This window comes from Oryctolagus cuniculus, chromosome 5, assembly GCF_051225735.1.
Source record: "Oryctolagus cuniculus isolate XC-2025 breed Fujian yellow rabbit chromosome 5, ASM5122573v1, whole genome shotgun sequence".
Classification (NCBI taxonomy): domain Eukaryota; kingdom Metazoa; phylum Chordata; class Mammalia; order Lagomorpha; family Leporidae; genus Oryctolagus; species Oryctolagus cuniculus.
The window spans coordinates 64,338,427-64,355,855 of NC_142871.1; the positions used below are offsets into that span (position 1 = coordinate 64,338,427).

Below are 17,429 nucleotides of genomic sequence, written 5' to 3' on the forward strand. Positions count from 1 at the left end.
GGTGGCAATGGCCCAAACACCTGTGCCATCTTCTGCTGCCTTTCACAGGCCATTCGCAGAGAGATGGATCAGAAGTGGAGAAATCGGGATACAAACTGGATCCACATGGGATGCCACCATCACAGACAAGGGCCTTACCTGCTATGCCACAACACTGGCCCCATGTTAAACTTTTTTAGAAAATAATTTTTTGAGAGTGTGTACTCATCCACTGTCTCACTCCCCAAATACCTGCAACAGCTGGGGCTGGGCCAGGGCCAAAGCCAAAGCCAGGAGCCTGGAACTCAATCCAGGTTTCTAAAATGGGTAGCGGGAACTCAATTACTTGAATGATCTTGGCTTCCTTTCTGGAGCTGTGTTGGCAGGAAACTGAATTTGGGAATTGAACCCGGGCACTTTGGTGAGGGATACAGACATCTTAATAAGCATCTTTATAAGCATCTTTTTAAAAAAGACTTTATTTATTGATTGATTTATGTGAAAAGCAGAGTTATACAGAAGAAAAAGAGAGAGACAGAGAGAAAGGTCTTCCATCTACTGGTTCACTCCCCAAATGGCCATAATGGCCAGAGCTGGGCTGATCTGAAGCCAGGAGCCAGGAGCGTCTTGCGGGCTTCCAATGAGAGTGCAGGGCCCAAGAAACTGGGCCATCTTCCACTGTTTTCCCAGGTGCATTAGCAGGGAGCCGGATTGGAAGAAGAGCATCTGGGACTTGAATCGGTGCCCATATGGTATGCCGGCACTGCAGGTGAATCCTAGCCCACTACGCCACAGCACCGGCCCCTTAATAAGCCAAATGTCCGCCTCTGCCTGTCTCCTTCGTGCACTCTTCTAGCCTCTAGATGCAGCCTAGAACAATGTTTCACATATGGGAGGTGCTTAATAATCATTAAAGGCCTGAGTGCTGCATCTCAGAAGAAACCTTAGAGCTTGTCTGATCTCCATTCAGAGAAGGGACCAGGTTTTCGCACGTTTAGTGACAGAGCTGGGACAAGAACCCAAGTGTCTCTTTTTTTTCCTGGCTCATTGCTCTTCACACACACTACCACTTTCTGTATATAGATGAAAGCTCAATAGCATCAACTGATAATTAAGTAAAAGAACAGGGAATAGTGCTGAATGTGTTCCTGGAGGTTTTGTCAAATGAAACTATGCTGCTCTTTTAATCTGTTAACTTATCATTCAAAGCAAATGTCCCTTGTGAGTGGAAGGGGGTGAGGCATAAGTTCCTACAGTTGATAAAGCAGTGGGTTGTTGATCTAGTGAGTCATTGTCCCTGCCACAGGGGACAAAAGTCTGAGTTGTCTACAAGGGTTAAATGAATCTGGAAAAAAAACTGTTGGCTGTTTTGATGAACAAATGAAGGGTGAATTTTTTAAAAAGACTTATTTATTTGATAAGCAGGGTGTGACAGAGAAAGAGAGAAATTTGTTGGTTGGATCACTTCCCAATTGCCTGCATCACCCAGAGCCGGGCTTGGCTGAAGCCAGCAGCCCAGAACTCTGTCTGTCTCCTACATGGGTAGCAGGAACCCAAGTACTTGGACCATCATCTGCTGCCTTCCCAGGCACATTAGTAGGAAGCTGGGTGAGAAGTGGAGCAGCTGGGACTCCAGCACTCCAGTAGGTGATATGTGTATTGCAGTCTGTGGCTTAACCTGCTGCACCTCAACACCTGCCCCAGGGAATGCCCCTTTCACTGTGTCCTTTACCTAAGCAGTGGCTCTGTGAGCCACTGTTAGTTAGCTCAGTAAACTCAAAACACAAAGCCCAAGAAGGGATTCTCACCTCTGAAATGCCTTGCGTTTCCTTGGCAGAGAGGAAGCGCCCCTGTGCCGCCAGTCTCCCTTCCAGCCCATGCCTCATCGTCCTTTTTAGCAAACTCTGCTATGCTGTAATCATTTAATTAAGCTGAAACAAATTCCAAGGTCCGGGTCATTTCTTTCCCCACCTTGTCTGCATGTGCCTTCGTTTCTCTGCATTCCATTCGAGTACATTTTCTATAAAGACCAAACATTGAGATGAGATGCCAATTCAAAAAAAATAGTATAATTGTATTTGCATATTTCTCTAATGTGTCCAGTCATACGTTAGATAGGAGTGGTGGAGAGGTTCAAGATATCCAATATTTTAGTTAATTATTTTTTAAAGAATATTTATTTATTTATTTTTAAAAGGCAGAGTGTCAGAGAGAGAGAGAGAGAGAGAGAGAAAGAGATTTTCCATCTGCTGGTTCACTCCCAAAATGGCTGCAACAGCCAGATTTATGCCAGGCTGAAGTCAGGAGACAGGAACTCCATCCTTGTCTCCCACATGGGTGGCAAGGGCCTAAGGACGTGGGGCATTTTTTGCTGCCTTCTCAGGCACATTACAGGGAGCTGAATCACAAGCAGAGTAGCTGGGACTTGAACTCGTGCTCAGGTGGGATCTTGGCATCACAAGCATTGACTTAATCCATGGGGCTACAATGCCAGACCCACCCAATTAATTTATTTCTAATGGACACAATTAAATAAAATTGTATGTATTTGTGTAGCAAATGGTATTTTGAAATGTGTACACACTGTAGAATAACTACATTGAGCTAATTAATCTAAGTATTCTCTCAGACATACTGTGTTTTTTGTGATGAAAACACTTAACGTGTACTCTTAGTGATTTTCAAGAGTACAAACATTGTTATTTACTGTAGTCACCATGTTGTACAAAGAGAGTGGATTTGCAGGTAGGACATGTGAGAAAGTCATCTGTGGTGACTGAAAAGGCACCTGTATAAATGCCATCTAGGATGTGGATATGTGTATATTAACTCTAATGTCATGGGTGGCATTTGATACAACCTAATCAGGAAGCTGCTATGTGGAAGTGGTTGTGTAAGTTTTGTACACATTGGTGCAGAAGTCTATACTGGGGAGTGTGTCAGTCACCATGGGTGATATAAGAAACTTTTTATCAGCTATATGAATATAGTCCAGCCGTGAGGTTTGTAGAAGATTGTTCAAGATCCCCCCATCCTTGCATGGGAATAGAGTACCTTTGCAATAAGCTCCTGAGTCTTACCCCTTGGTCCAGAAATTCATTTGGCCTTGCTGCCTGAGTGGGGGCCTCTGCTGCCTGACCCTACCAGAAGCCATGAGCTGCCGACACAATATTGTGGTGGGATCTGTGTCCCTCTCATGTACGGTGCTTACTGATACCTGAGCAGGGGACTTGAGCAAGATGAAAGGGAGAATTCTACAATGATTTTGTGTGTGTGTCTGCTTGCTAATAAAGGTTTGTATGTTTGGCAAAACTGGCCTAAGACTGGCTCTCATCATATGGAGCTACTTGGGACAAGGAGATGGTGGAAAGGATTATAGTCTCCACCATCCTCTATACCCAGGTGTCCACCAGTATTTTCCACAGCAACCTGGTGATTCCCGAATGGTCAATTTGGTTTATGTCAGCCATGTTGCATTTTTATCATTCTTGATGGACAGACATCCTAGTGGCTAGCAGAGGGAGCAAGAGGTACGATACGATGTTCCCTCAAACTTGTCTTGAGGATTCTGATTCTGGACTTCCTGCTACTTTTCCTTTCCCTTATCTTGGAACATGGTAGACACAAAATGCTATGTCATTTTTTTTTAAGCCAACAACTGCTATTAAATAAAGGAAAACTTAGCTCAATGCTAAAGGGAAGTCAGGCCTGGAAGTCAGGGCCAAAGAAACAAAGATTTTCAATTATGATGTTGGCATAGAGGCCGTTTGTTCCTGAGGCCAGAAGGAGGTTCCAGGGGAAGAGCACTGTGTTAGGATCCTGCAGAGAGACAGAATTGATAAGGCATGTCTGCAGTCGTACGAAGGAAGGTTTGCGATGCAAATTGGCTCATGGGATTATGGCGGCTGCAAAGTCCCACATCAGGTCATCTGCAGGCTGGGGACCCTGGGATGCTGGTAGCATGGCCCCATCCAAGTCCAAGGGCCTTCCAGCCAGGGAAGCCAAGAACGTAACTCTCTGCTCAAGGCCAGAAGCCCAGCTGCCAGCAAAGGAGCCACTGGTCTAGGTCCTGGAGTTCAGATGCCAGCAACTGGTGCCCAAGGAAGGAGTGGAGAGCATCCCAGCTCTCAGAGTGAGAGACCAAGTCCCCTTCCCTATTTATTCTGTCCAGACCTGATGGCACCGCCCACACTGAGGCCGAATCTTCTCCCCTAGTCCACTCAGACTCATGTGTTCATCTTACTTGGAAACACCCTCAGAGACACAACCTAAATAATACTTTTCCAGGTTTCTTTAATCCAAATGAAGCCAACACCTAAAATTAGCCATCACAGAATATGTTCCTGCGGGCAAGGCAATCCCTCAGGACAAGGCTTGGGAATCCTCCTGCAGGAATGGTTTGTGCTGACTGTGGGTGATGCTGGGGGCCAATCCAAACTCAGGAACTCTGCAAAGGAAGAAAGGACTTTATTTATTTGGGGTCTTAGGGATTGCAGGCTCGGAAAGCAGGAAAAATGGGAGCTACACCAGCTGTTGAATGTTCAGAAGGGAACAGGGATTATGTGAAGTCAGCCGATAAAGAAAAGAATGAACAGAATGGAAATGTCCATAAAAGCAAGAATCCGGTAACCCATTGATAAGCATCTCGAGCCTCTGGGCAGCGTGGAATTGTCCAGTCGGTCAGGTCCTTCCAGATGCCTTTGGTAAGAGGGCATAGGCGGCCACACTTCGCATTCCAGGCAGCAGCGGGGATCCTGTGTGAGTCCTGCTCCCTTCATGGTCTCCTGACTCCATGGCGAGAAAACTCTTCCGTTGTTTGCTCTCGTCACACTCTTCGTTGTATTTTTCCCCAACTCCCAGAAAATAAGTGACGTCAGGTTTGTAAGGGCCAGGTGTGGGGGAGCGCCCTCCACTGTGGCACTGAGGAAGATGGCACGCAAGCAGGTTGATACACGAGTACATTTTTGCCAAACCAGACAGCTACAGAGCACCGAGATATATTACCTTCGTCCTTATGCGAGCAGGGGTGCATACTCAGAGTCCAGTGGGCAGTGAGCGCCAGCAATTCTGTCTTCCCATCTGGTATGTTTAAAGAGGGAGAGATAAGAAGAGGCAGGCATCGTCTCTCTTTCAATTTGAAACACTTAGGGGCTCATGAGTTGGCCTGAAGCAAACTTAATTACATGTTCACTTCAAAAGTGGAAAACACCATGCTCCATAATTTGTGTTGATCTAATTTTTATTTTTCTGATCTATCTTCCATCTAGAAGAAAAATGTTGGCTGGTTGTCAGGGAATGGAGCGAGCCAACATAAGCAAGAGAAAATTTGTCTGTCTCATAGAGACTAAAGTGCAAGGAATTTGAAAGACACACAGGTCTTCAGATGGGGCACATGCTCCCAGGTGGGAAGCCAGGACCCTCAAGTAGGTTCTTGAGGAAGGACCAAGGAATGGTGAAAGAGCAAAGGGGTACTGCTGATGGAGTCAGAGAAGAGAAACTAGGGAGAAGGGAATGGACCATCCGTTCAAGGAGGACCCTGTGTGGACTGCTGGGAGACCTGACATTGCCCTTCAGACACCATGTAGATGGGTGATTGGCCAGTGTAGGGGTTTCTTTCTTGCTGATAGACTCTGTGTACAGTCATGGGCCCAACTTAAGGGTGTAAAATAAAAATCGCAGGAGATCATTCTTTTGGAACAAGCTCCTGAATGGAGCAAGGCTGTGCGTAAACAGAGTCACTTCTCCTCAAGTTCCACCTCACCAAGCTAAAACTAAGCTGGTGAGAAATCAGGATGAGAGAGACGGCGGCTGAATTCCCTTGATAGAGTGGTTTCCGTTGGCACGGGATGACGTCCACACAAGAGAAAAAGTACCCTAAAATAACCCACAGTTAACCAATCAGTCATTCTCCTGTTGTTCTCCATTGTTCCCCGTGCACACTTTCCAAAGACAGTGAACTTAAAATGACCAGCCTGCTGCTGGTTTTTTGTTTCTGCTCTCCTTAGCCCTTTCTGTAAAACCAAACTCTTGTGCTCAGCCTGTAGCAACACTCACTGTTTTATGGAATGAAGTGCTGCCCAATATCTAGCCTGGAAAATAAAGCCCAGTGAGATCTTTCGATTGTTCTTGAATTTAGTCCTTTAACAAAAGTTACATTGAAAATGTGGGCATATGAGCAGGTTTGAGTTTCACTATTGGCTATTTCTGCCCTGCTGTGTAGATCCTATTCTATCCTACCTGGTCCGAGCATTCCTACAACAGCTCTTTTACTGTGGGTGGACGCTGGCCCGAGGGCAGCTGCTTCAGAGAGGTCCAGCGAAGAGGGCTGGAAGCATCACTGTAGAATTCGTGACACTCCACTGCTTTGGCTCAGGCCAGCTGACTTCTAGCCCATTCCACCTCATGTGAGCATGATGTCATACCCAGGTTACAGACTTTGGTCTCAAGCAAACCCAAATTCTAATCATTGTTATTTCCTGGTTGAGAACAAGGTTTCTCTATCCCAAGTCTTAATTTTCTATTTCTAAAATGACAGTAATAGGGGCTGGCATTGTGGCACAGCAAAATAATCTGTCTCTTGCAACACTGGCATCCCATGTCAGTACCAGTCTGAGTCCCAGCTGCTCCACTTCTGATCCAGTTCCCTGCTAGTGCACATGGGAAGGCAGCAGATGATGGCCCAAGTACTTAGGCTCCTGCCACCATGTGGGAGACCTGGATGGAGTTCCTGGCTCAGTGGCTATTGTAGCCTGTTGGGGAGTGAACTGGCAGATGGAAGATTCTCTCTCTCTCTCTCTCTCCATGTGTCTCCGTCTCTCCCTCTTGCTCCTCACTCCGCCTTTCAGATAAATAAATCTAAACTAAATGACGTAATAATACCATATGTTTTATAGGGCTGTTGTGAAAGTTAAATAATATGAGTAATGCACTTGGGACAGTGCCTGGCACCCAGCTGTCAACAAAGGGTGACCTTTATTTTCCTGGCATGGCAAACGTGAAGAGAGGAGGGAGAGAAATGAATGTTGGGAAGAAGCAAAGGCAGAGTTTCTTTATCCTTGAGTGGAAGAGGGTTGGGGGCTGATAGGGATACACTGAGGTGGCCGCAAGGAAGCATAAGGAAAAGCTAACAGGCCAGGGTGTCTCAGAAGAGTAGGACCTGGCCCTGGGCAGAGATGGGTGGTGGTTCTAGTGTCCCCCAGTGTGGTCCATGGTCTATGACCAGTGACGTGGACATCACCCAAGAGGGGATCAGAGATGCAGCATCTCCAGGCCCTCCCTGGAGCTTCTGATCGTAATTTACATTTGAGCAAGCTTGCCGGGTTCCTCCTCTGTCAGTGCGCTCTGAAGACTTGATGTTGTTTTTGTCTTTTGGGGGTTCAGCAATTCAGATCAGCACGAAGTCCCCTAGGGCTTGGTGTTCCCTCTAAATGTATCAGGAAGATTTCCCACCTAAGGAGGGGGCGGGGGAAATCCAGGTTCCAGGATGTGTCACTTCCCTTGGCACTGTGATCTGGACAGAGGTTCTCCAAGCCATAGATGTGCTGTGGGTTCTAAGGGATTCTTGGAATTTCTCATCTGGATTCAAAGTGGCAGGTGTGCAGGAACCAGGAAATGGAGCTGTTGGCATTGTCTACTGAGGAAGCAGGAAGAGAAGTTGGGTCGTCCTTGCAGACGCATCTGCTGGGTGAGGCAGGCACCCTGGTCCCTGCCCCTGCAGCTCCTGGCGCTGGCCTTGCCTGTGAACAACAGAAGCACTTTTGGCTAACACGCTTAGGCCCTCTCTCACAGGTACCTTGGAAAAAACACTGGGTGATAAGCTGATCTTCTGTATATTAAGATAATCGAAAATGAATCTTGATGCGAATGGAAGGGGAGAGGGAGTGGGAAAGGGGAGGGTAGTGGGTGGGAGGGACGGTATGTGGGGGAAGCCATTGTAATGCATAAATCGTACTTTGGAAATTTATATTCATTAAATAAAAGTTAAAAAAAAAAAAAAAACACTGGGTGAAGGCCTTGGGCAAGCCACTGGCCCCCATTTTCTGATACCTAAGAAAGGCTTAAAATTGTGATGTTAAGTACCCAGGGTTTCCCAGCACTGTGGGGACAGATCTGTGGTGACTGTTTCTACCCAACTGCACTCCTAAGTCAGCAGCCAGTTAGATGATGAGTAGGAGACAAGTCCAGATTTTTTTACGCTAAATCCTTTTATTCATTAATGGTAGAGAGTGAATCCATTAAAAAAATCAAAAATCATCTGTTGGTCATACAAAACAAAGCTGAGGCCTGATGCAGTGTGTGCCTTGTTTCTTAAGTCTTTAAACAGAGGAGGGCTCAAATTTTCATCAGACTGGAAATAGAACGGAAACTTTCTGGCTGCTTCTTGCCTGGCATGACAGGACCCGACGCTGCCACCCAAGGGAGACAAGGGCACCGACACCTCTTCTTGAGAGACACAGTTTGAATGAAAGACCCAGGTCATTCAAAGGGCTCATGAAAAATGGAATTAAAAGCTAAGCTTACTTTGGACTAAAAAAAATCTTTTCCATGCATAGTTTTTTTTTTTCATAATACACATTTTCCATGATCTTTTTGAAGATGCCCCTCATATTGTGGTCATACCTTCCTATTTGCTATCACAATTCAAAAGCAGCTGACACATCACATATGAAGGCCCCGGAAGAGCCTGTCATACTTAGTTGGTTAGTCATCGCCAGCTTCTTGTTGTGTGCTGACACATAAGCGAGCCGTGTTCAGAGTATTGATTGGTTCCAAGCCAGGATCCCTTTGGGGCCATCACCTGAAGGACACAGTGACGGCAGAGGTGCACCTCAAGTTACTGCCTTTTGCAAAGTGAGAATGGGGTGCCCAGCCAGGTGTAACACAAGCATACCTCCCTACAGACAGCGGGTGGTTAGTGCTGCACTGTTCTCCCTGTATTGCTTTCAGCCTTAATGGGAATCTTTATTGAAAGAGAAACCCAATTCCATGTAGGTTAATAATATGCCCACTCAATCTTCCGTCCCTGAACCAGCCCGATCTTTCCACTTTCTGAGGGGCGACTGGTAGTGATTCCTCGCTGCAGGTGGCCATCTCATCAGATAAAGCCTGGTTAGGAGAGACTTACGTTTCCCTCTAAGCCATGCAGATTGGTTTGTGTTTTTTTTTTTTTCCATAGGGTAAGTACAATAAGTCCGTCTTATCTCTGCCTGCAGTGGTGCCTGAAAATGTGGCGCAGAACCACGGAGAGCTGGCATTTGTCTCCCAGACGGATTAACCTGAGCCTTGGGGGTGGGAAGAGCTGATATCCAGGTGTGGAGCCGGCCTATCCTGAAGCCAGGCTTCCCTGTAGGATTAATGGCTACGGGATTCACGTAGGGGGACCCAAAATGTGTTCTGGGAATATGACACCCTGGATACAGGCTCCATCTTTCCCACCCTCTACTCCTAACGTTCTTCCTCCCCGGGTCAAACAGCTGCCAGCTCCTGTGGTGGCTGGGTGCCAGTGAGGCCTTGGGCTACAGGGGGTTCCAAGCAGAGTTCCCAGGGGTTCCCAGGGGGCCAGGCCAGTGTCTGTATATCAAAGTGTGAATCATGGGAGGCAGCAAAATCCTGCCAAGACTTAGGCTGCCAGGGCTGAAGTGCGCACAGGCCCAGTGGGACTGTGCTGGGGCTTCCTACTCCAGGAGGCCAAGCAGGAGCCCAGTGAGGGGGTGGGGAGGGGCTGGGCCCTACCCTGAAGCTGGGGCAGTGTGAGAAGTCGGGTGGGCAGGGGGTTTCTGCAGGTGCCTAGCAGGGTGCTGGGGCTTCTACGCCTCCATTTGTGAGGGCTGTGATTTCTTCACCTTCTGCCATCTACGAAGCTCCCAAACTTAAGACGTGCAAACACGCACGTACCCTGAGGCCTAATGAGGAAAATAACATCCCATTTCAGAAAGGGCCAGCAGCCAGAGAGCGCATTATCAGCTATGAAATGCAAAACTCATCCCCAGCAAAACAGAGCTTTGAGAGCAGTCTAGGGGATTCTGTGAGAAAGTAGCAACTGTTGGGTGTGGAGTGGAAGGAGAAGTAAACAAGGTTCCAGGAGTCTAAGGGGGGGCGGGGACAGCAAAATGACTCTGAAGCTCTCTTCCTGTGGGAGGGAGAGGTCAGAAGCGGGAGGCCGCTCCTCAGTGGGGGAGAGGGAATAGCAAGGCAGCTACTGGTGGAGTGTCCCTTACCCGTTTTGGAATTTTTTCAGACTTTGTAATATTTCCATATATATATAATAATAATTTAGAAACAGATCCCAAGCCCAAACACAAAATTCATTCATGTTTCACCTTATACTTTATCCACATGGCCTGGAGGTAATTTTCTACAGTGCTTTTAGCGCACATAACAGTTAAGGGTAGAATTTTCCACTTGTGATGTCATGCTGATGTGGGCCTAGGTGTGTTCATTGTAGTCCAGGTCCTTGTCTCATATGAAGACAAAATGACTAAGAGCAGACATTGAGAAAGTACACAAATAAGAACAGGATTTATTGAGCAGGGAGAGAGACAAGCATACGTTCATGCTCAAGTATGGGCTGCCCCAGCAGGGAAATGTCCATCATGAGTGGGTCAGAGGACTGCCCGGAGGGAGGGGCTGGGGGAGAGAGAAAGCGACACCTGAACAGCACCTGCAGCCATGGCCTGTGGTGAGAGCGAGTGAGAGCTCCCTCCAGCTTTCTGTGCTGCTTATGAGGTAGGGGGGTTTCCTCTACACGCTTAGAGCCATCTGGGAAATGTAGAGTACCTCCACATGGAACTTAATATCTGTATTTTCATTGCTTCCCCCTTAGATCCCAGGAGAAGCAGATGTATCCTGGGAAAGGAGGCATTTTGATTGACAGGTAGGAGGATGGCATTAAATTGGGAACTTACAGAAACTGCCTGGCCACACAAGCCTAAACTAGGCACCCAGTCAGTGACACCGTGTCAATCCCAGAATTCAAAAGGATTCAGATTTCAGAACATTTGGATTTCAGATTTTGGGGACAGAGATGTCCAATCAGTAGTTAGTATCTGTTTTTCAAATATTAGTGCACAAGTGTGTACCTAAATGGAACGAGAGAGGGATAATTTGTTCAAACCAATTAAAATAAGGGAAAGAAAAAAATAAGAAAAATAAATTATAGGAAAAAATAGAAAAATAAACCAAGTACATAACTCACGCATAAAATGTGATGACTGAATTGTTTAAAAGATAAGTTATTAGTGGCAGGGATTTTGGCACAGGGGATTAAGTTGCTACTTGGGGTGCCACATGCCGTATCAGAGCATATGGAACCAAGTCTTGGCCTCAGCTTCTTCCTAATTCAACAGGGAGGCGGTAGATGATGTCCCAAAGTACTTGAGTTCCTGTCACCGTGTGGCAAATCTGAATGGAGTTCCTGGGTCCTGGCCTCAGCCTGGCCCAGCCCCAACTGTTGTACGCATTTGGCTAGTGAACCAGCAGATACAAGATCTCTCTTTGTCTCTGTTTCTCTCTCAGTCGCTGTTTCAAGTAAATTTTAAAAAATAATAAGCCATTAGATTGAGTTTTAAAATACAACCTATTGGGACCAGTGCTGTGCCATAGTAGACTAAGCTTCCTCCTGTGGCAACAGCATCCCAAATAAGCACTGGCTTGTGTCCCAGAAGCTCCTCTTATCCAGCTCTCTGTTAATGGCCTGGGAAAGCAGTGGAAGATGACCCAAGTCCTTGGGCCCCTGCACCTATGTGGGAGACTCAGGAAAAGCTCCTGCTCCTGGCTTCGGATCGGCCCAGCTCTGGCCATTGTGGCCATTTGGGGAGTGAAACAGCAGATGAAAGACCTCTCCCTCTGTCTCTCTCTCTGACTTTAACTCTACCTCTCAAAGAAATAAAGAAAATCTTTTAAAAAAAATTACAACCTATCTATATAAGAAACACAACTAAAGTTGGGGAGTCATCAAAAAAGGAGATCTTTCAAGTAAAATGAAAATAAATATTAAAGTACTTACAAAAAAAGCAGTGTTCTCAAAAAAAAAAAAGAATAAAAAGAAGAGGAAATTAATGGAGATAAAGGCTCATGCCAAAAAAACCCATAAAACAATAGAAAAAAGATCAAAATGGGATTTTCAGAAAGACTAACAAAATAGATAAACCCCTCAAAAACCTATTAAGAAAAACAATAAGAGATGAAAAATTTATAATTGCTAGAATGAGAAAGAAGATATAACAGATTAAAAGAATTGCATGAGAATACTACAAGAAACTTGAAACTGGGTGATTTCCTGGTAAAATCTAAAGTAATAAAAGGGATTCAAGAAGAAGTAGAAAACTTCAGCAGATTTATTACCATAGAATAGATTAGATATGCAGTTTTAAAAATCCACCATTGAATGGCTTCATAGCCATGCTTTATCTAAACTTTAACACAGATAAATCCTGTGTTATTCAAACCACCAGGCTATGGAAGAAGATGAAAAGGCAACCATTTTGTAAACCATCAGAAGTGTCATGCAAAAACCCGATAAAACATATTTTAGGAATAGAAAATTGTAAAGTGATCTTACTCAGGGAATGCAAATTTCTGAATAAAATACCAACAACTACTGGTTAAACTTCACAAAAGGAATGGAAACATTACTACTGTTCTCGACCAAAATTCTGGTCAAATGAGTGACATTGTACAAGAGGCATAACCTTGAAGGACAAAACGAACAAGAAGAGGCGTCAGCAGTGCCATTTTGGAAGCTTCAAAACAGATGGACTCAGCAGACGGTGGAAAGCTAGACCCAAGCTGGGAGTGAGCTCAGGCCTAGAAATGTTCAGGACCTGGAGGAATCAAGAGTACCTCTGAAGATGGAGGAACCCAAGAGGAATGAACAACATGGTAATTAATTAAAAATCAATACAAGGAGCAGTTGGCTCCCAGGTCACCTTTCTCACCTCACACCGGATAAGTGGCCTGCCCTACCTCCTGGAAGAAAGTTTTCTGGAGAGGTTGGACCACGAGGATTCAGGCTCAGAAACACCAGGCTCCCTGAGACAAGGATCTGACACTGAGAATGGGACCTGGGGGATGACCAGTTGCCAAAAGCTGACCCTAGGGCCCTGGTTGTGTTCCATAAGAGAGTGTTCTTTGGGGGGTAGCAGCTCTGACGTCATGAGTAATTTTTTCTGTGACACCAACAAATTTAGGCTGCCTCTTTGCAATTCTAAAACCCTGAAGGACCACCTGCATTGGAAGCCCTAGTTTTAGGGTCTCAAGCATCTAGACATCAGACAAAAGCCCCAGGTAATGCTGTCTTGGATTGGCCTTGGAAAGGCTACTTGGGCCCATGGAAGTTACCAAAAAGTTGGAATTGAGGAGGGGCAAATTCAGAGTCCAAAGGCCTCCTTCCTCTTGCGTGCTGAGCCCAGCCGTCCCTGTGTGGTTGCATGGAGGACCGATGGGGTTGTTTATTATAAGGCAACCACAGCATTTCCTATGGCAGCGTGGGGTCACTGGGCCCCTCCATGCTGGCCACATTACTGGGAGCGGTCCTGGCTCCTGCAGCATCTTGAGCTCTCTGATTCGCAGTGAACAGCAAGATAACATCTTCACTTGCAGGGAGAGGAAGAACGCCGTGACGGGTCTGAACGTCTGAAACTGTTCATTCTGGGTTTGGAAAGTTTGTTGTTTTTCTTTTTCAATTTTGTAATCACAAAACTTAAAATAGCCCTCACGGGCGGTCAGTGCCATTTTTGCAAGCACTGGAGGAAGTGAGCAGCGTGGAGGAAGTTGGCCGGGTGGGTCCCAGAGCCTCACTGGAGCCTCTTTCACGGAGGAGCCGGTGACATCGGTGCAGGGGGGCAGATGGACTGGCTTCGCAGCGCCTGGGGAGCTGCAGCCCCCGACAGCCACAGCGCATCGCATCGCAGGAAACGTCAAAGAACAACAGTCACAGACTGTCCTTCTGATAGCGCGGTTCCGTGGAGAGCAAAGGAAATGACCGAGTGACCTCGGGAGGCCTTCCCCAGCCCTGCACTGAGAACGCAACCCGGGGGCGGTGGGTCTGCAGGGTGAACAGACATCAGAACTACCTAGCAGGTTTATTAAAACACAGTTGCTGGGGTAGGCATTCAGTGCAGCATATCAGGGTACCTGGTTCAAAGTCTGGCTCCTCTCCCCATTCCAGCCTCCTACTAGTGGGCATCCTGGAGGCGGCAGCCTGGCCAACCCTGGCTGTTGCATTTGGGGAGTGAGCCAGTGGATGGAGGATCTCTATCTATCATTACCCTCTCTCTCCTCCACTCTTCTCCCCCTCCCTCTGGCTTTCTCTCCCTCTTCTGTTCCCTCTCTGTCTCTGTCTGATGCTGTCTGAGTGTAGTTGGAGAGTGCATTTCCAACCAGGCCCAGTGCCGCAGCTGCTGCTGCTGCTGTACCAGAACCACACCCTGGGGATAAACCCCTAGGCCTATGCAGGGGAAAAGAAATATCTTTCCTTCCCATCTGAAGTTCATGGCTGAGGCCCCTGAGTCAAAAGACAGATTAACGGGAGAAGAGCATCCACATTTATTTAATATAAACTTTATGTCTCATGGAGGCTTCTTAAGGAAGTGAAGACCCAAGGGAATGGATAAACCTGTTTTTTTTTTCTTTTTTAAAGATTTATTTATTTTTTTGAAAGGCAGCATTACAGAGAGGCAGAGAGAGAGAGAGAGTGAGAAAGAGAGAGAGAGAGGTCTTCCATCCACTGGTGCACTCCCCAAATGGCCACAACAGCCAAAGCTGTACTGATCTGAAGCCAGGAGCTTCTTCCGAGTCTCCCACATGGGTGCAGGGGCCCAAGCACTTGGGCTATCTTCTACTGCTTTCCCAGGCCGTTAGCAGAGAGTTGGATCAGAAGTAGAGCAGCTGGGACCAGCGCCAATATGGGATGCCAGAACTCCAGGCAGCAGCTTTACCTGCTATGCCACGGTGCTGGTCCCAAACCTGGTGTTTTTATGCTAAAGAAGTGACTCTTCATGGGTAAGTTTGATCAGACAAAGGGAGATGGTCTAATGACCAGCCAGGGGGCTCAGCAAGGTCTCCTTGCTCAGATTCTTCTCTGGGTCTCTGTGTCTTCAGAGACAGGGTATTTGTTTCCTTTGGGTTTAAGGTGGACATTTGGATAAGGGTCTTATGACCTGCTTAGAGTAGAAGTGGGGGGATAACAGTGACCCTAGGAAGGACCTCTCGATGCCGAGGTGCTGTGTTTTGGAGGTGACATGTTCTGAACCCCATCCTGTGGAACACACTTCCCCTACACAGCTCTCTTACACTCCTATAAGAACTTTGCACAAATAGCATCTTGGAGTGGCCTTCCCCGGCCACCCCCATCTAAAATTTCACCCCCACCCCCGGCACAACACTTCTCATCCGCACCTTCACTGCTTTATTTCTCTCCTGAGCAATTCTCACTACCATTCTATCTTTAACAGCTTTTGCTTATTATAGCTCCCTTATTCTTAGCTTATGAACACAAAGGCAAAGCTGGTGTTGTTGTCATTAAGACAACAGCCTGGCACATAGAACCTAGAGCCCAGAACTTTCTGGTACATACTTAGAGTCAGCACTTATCGTTCAAATGAACAAATGGTACCTTTTGAGAGTCAAGCCTGGCATTGCAAGCTTGTGCAGAATTTGGTAGCATGATGCCTAGGGCCCCCTCAATAATGAGCAACTCATCTGACAGTATTTCACTGGTTGGAGCTGTTTAAACATACGTGAGAAAACTAAGAAGAAATTAAAATATCAAGTGGGCATTTAGCCTAACAGTTAAGACTCTAATAAAGATGCCTGTATCCCATATTGGAGGGCCTGGGTTTGATACCCAGCTCTGGCTCTTGACTCCAGCTGCCTGCTAATGCACACCTTTGGAGCCAGCAGTGATGGCTGAAGTAGTCAAGTTCCTGTCACCCACATGGAGAACTGGATTAACTGGGCTCCAGGCTTCGGGCCAGCCTAGTTCTAACCATTGTGGGCATTTGAGGAATGAACCAGTGATGCACACTCTCCCTGCCACCTCTCAAATGCATAAAAATAATTTTTAAAAGAGGTGGAGTTTTGGCACAGAAATTGAGACACTGCTTTGGATGCCCACATCCCTTATCCAAGCGTGTAGGTTCAAGTCTTGGCTCTGCATTCTATTCCAACTAATGTGAGCTGTGAGAGACAGCAGGTGATGGTCCAATGAGTTGGGTCCCTGCCACCCATATAGGAGACCCAGCTTGAGTTTCAGGCTTCTAGGTTTGGCCTGGCTCAGCCCAGGCTGTCACAGATATTTGGGGAGTGAACCAGTGGATGGGAGATCTTTGTCCATCTGTCTATCTTTCTGTCTCTCTGCCCTTCAAATAAATAAAAATAGAAAATGAAAGTATTGAAACTGGGGTAGTGGTAGAGAAGAAACAGGCTGAACTGGGGAGAAACTTGGACGATGGCAGGACTTACTTCAAAGATGGCTGGTGAGTGTGTGTGTTCCCACGGCTCTTAAGAGAGACCTATGCAGTCCAGGTGCCGGAAAGAGAGATTTGTTTGTGAAATGACACAGAATGGTTAGTGGAAAAGAGTGGCTTTCAAATCGCCAAGCTGGCTGACTCTGGAACGGAACTAGAACTAGGTCCCCCAGCCCCCACCACCCCAAAGCAGCAGTTGACGTGGCCGCATGGATAACATTGAAGCTGCGGGGCCAAAGAGAGGAGACTGCGTAGGAGCCAGCTGCAAGCCAGCAGCCAGCCTGGCTGCTGAGGCTGTGGGAAGAATTGGACCTATGATGTAACTCTGTCCACACACTCAGCGTGGTTGGAAAGTCTGCCCTGCAGAGGCTCTGCCACGTGTGGATAGTAAACGTTTTCTCTCTTTGCATCTGTTTCTACCAGACAGCCTGGAGTGTTGACTGTTTTACAATGCTGTATAAGTTTAGTTCGTTAATAAACTCCAGAGAGAGTCCACGTGCCCTGGCCAGTGTGGCTTATCTCTTGTTTGAACATGGAAAAAAAAAAAAGAAGAAGAAGAAGGCGCCTGAATGGTTGAGTTCACAGCGCTAAGCACACACAGGCAGGTGCACTGGTCACGCTTTGTAGTACAGCCGTCACGTGAGGAAAGAGGAAAAGGAATATAAAATCACTTAAAAACCAGTAAGCACACTTTACCCTCAGTGACCAATGGAGCAACCACCAGATTCAGCTCAACTGGTTTCCACAAACAGCAATTGTAGAAATCAACTTAGACTAGAAATTCTTCCTACGTAAGAGCTGGAGCACAAGAGTGGACAATTGGCTCTCAAGCGTTCAAAGTCCACAACGCATGAAGTAGGTAGCTTGGCAAACCTCACTTCCTCTCCAACAGGGATCCACTGTGGGCTGCAGAGTGGAGACTGGGGGTTGTATAACAGCAGTGGCCACGCTCAAGGTACAGCAGGCTGTGGGCAGCCAGAGGAA

General features: G+C 46.8%; 1 long non-coding RNA gene across 4 annotated transcripts in view; it reads left to right on the forward strand.

Annotated features, from left to right (window-relative positions):
* Positions 1-16,952: 16,952 nt before the first annotated feature.
* The window catches only part of LOC149126537 (uncharacterized), a 41,446-nt gene continuing 40,969 nt past the window's right edge, over positions 16,953-17,429 (forward strand). For 2 of the 4 annotated variants that reach the window (XR_016233811.1, XR_016233812.1), the window contains exon 1: positions 16,953-17,300. This is a non-coding gene — a long non-coding RNA (uncharacterized LOC149126537). Of the gene's footprint in view, positions 17,401-17,429 lie in introns of all 4 variants that reach the window. The other 2 variants (XR_016233813.1, XR_016233814.1) reach the window with 1 other exon arrangement.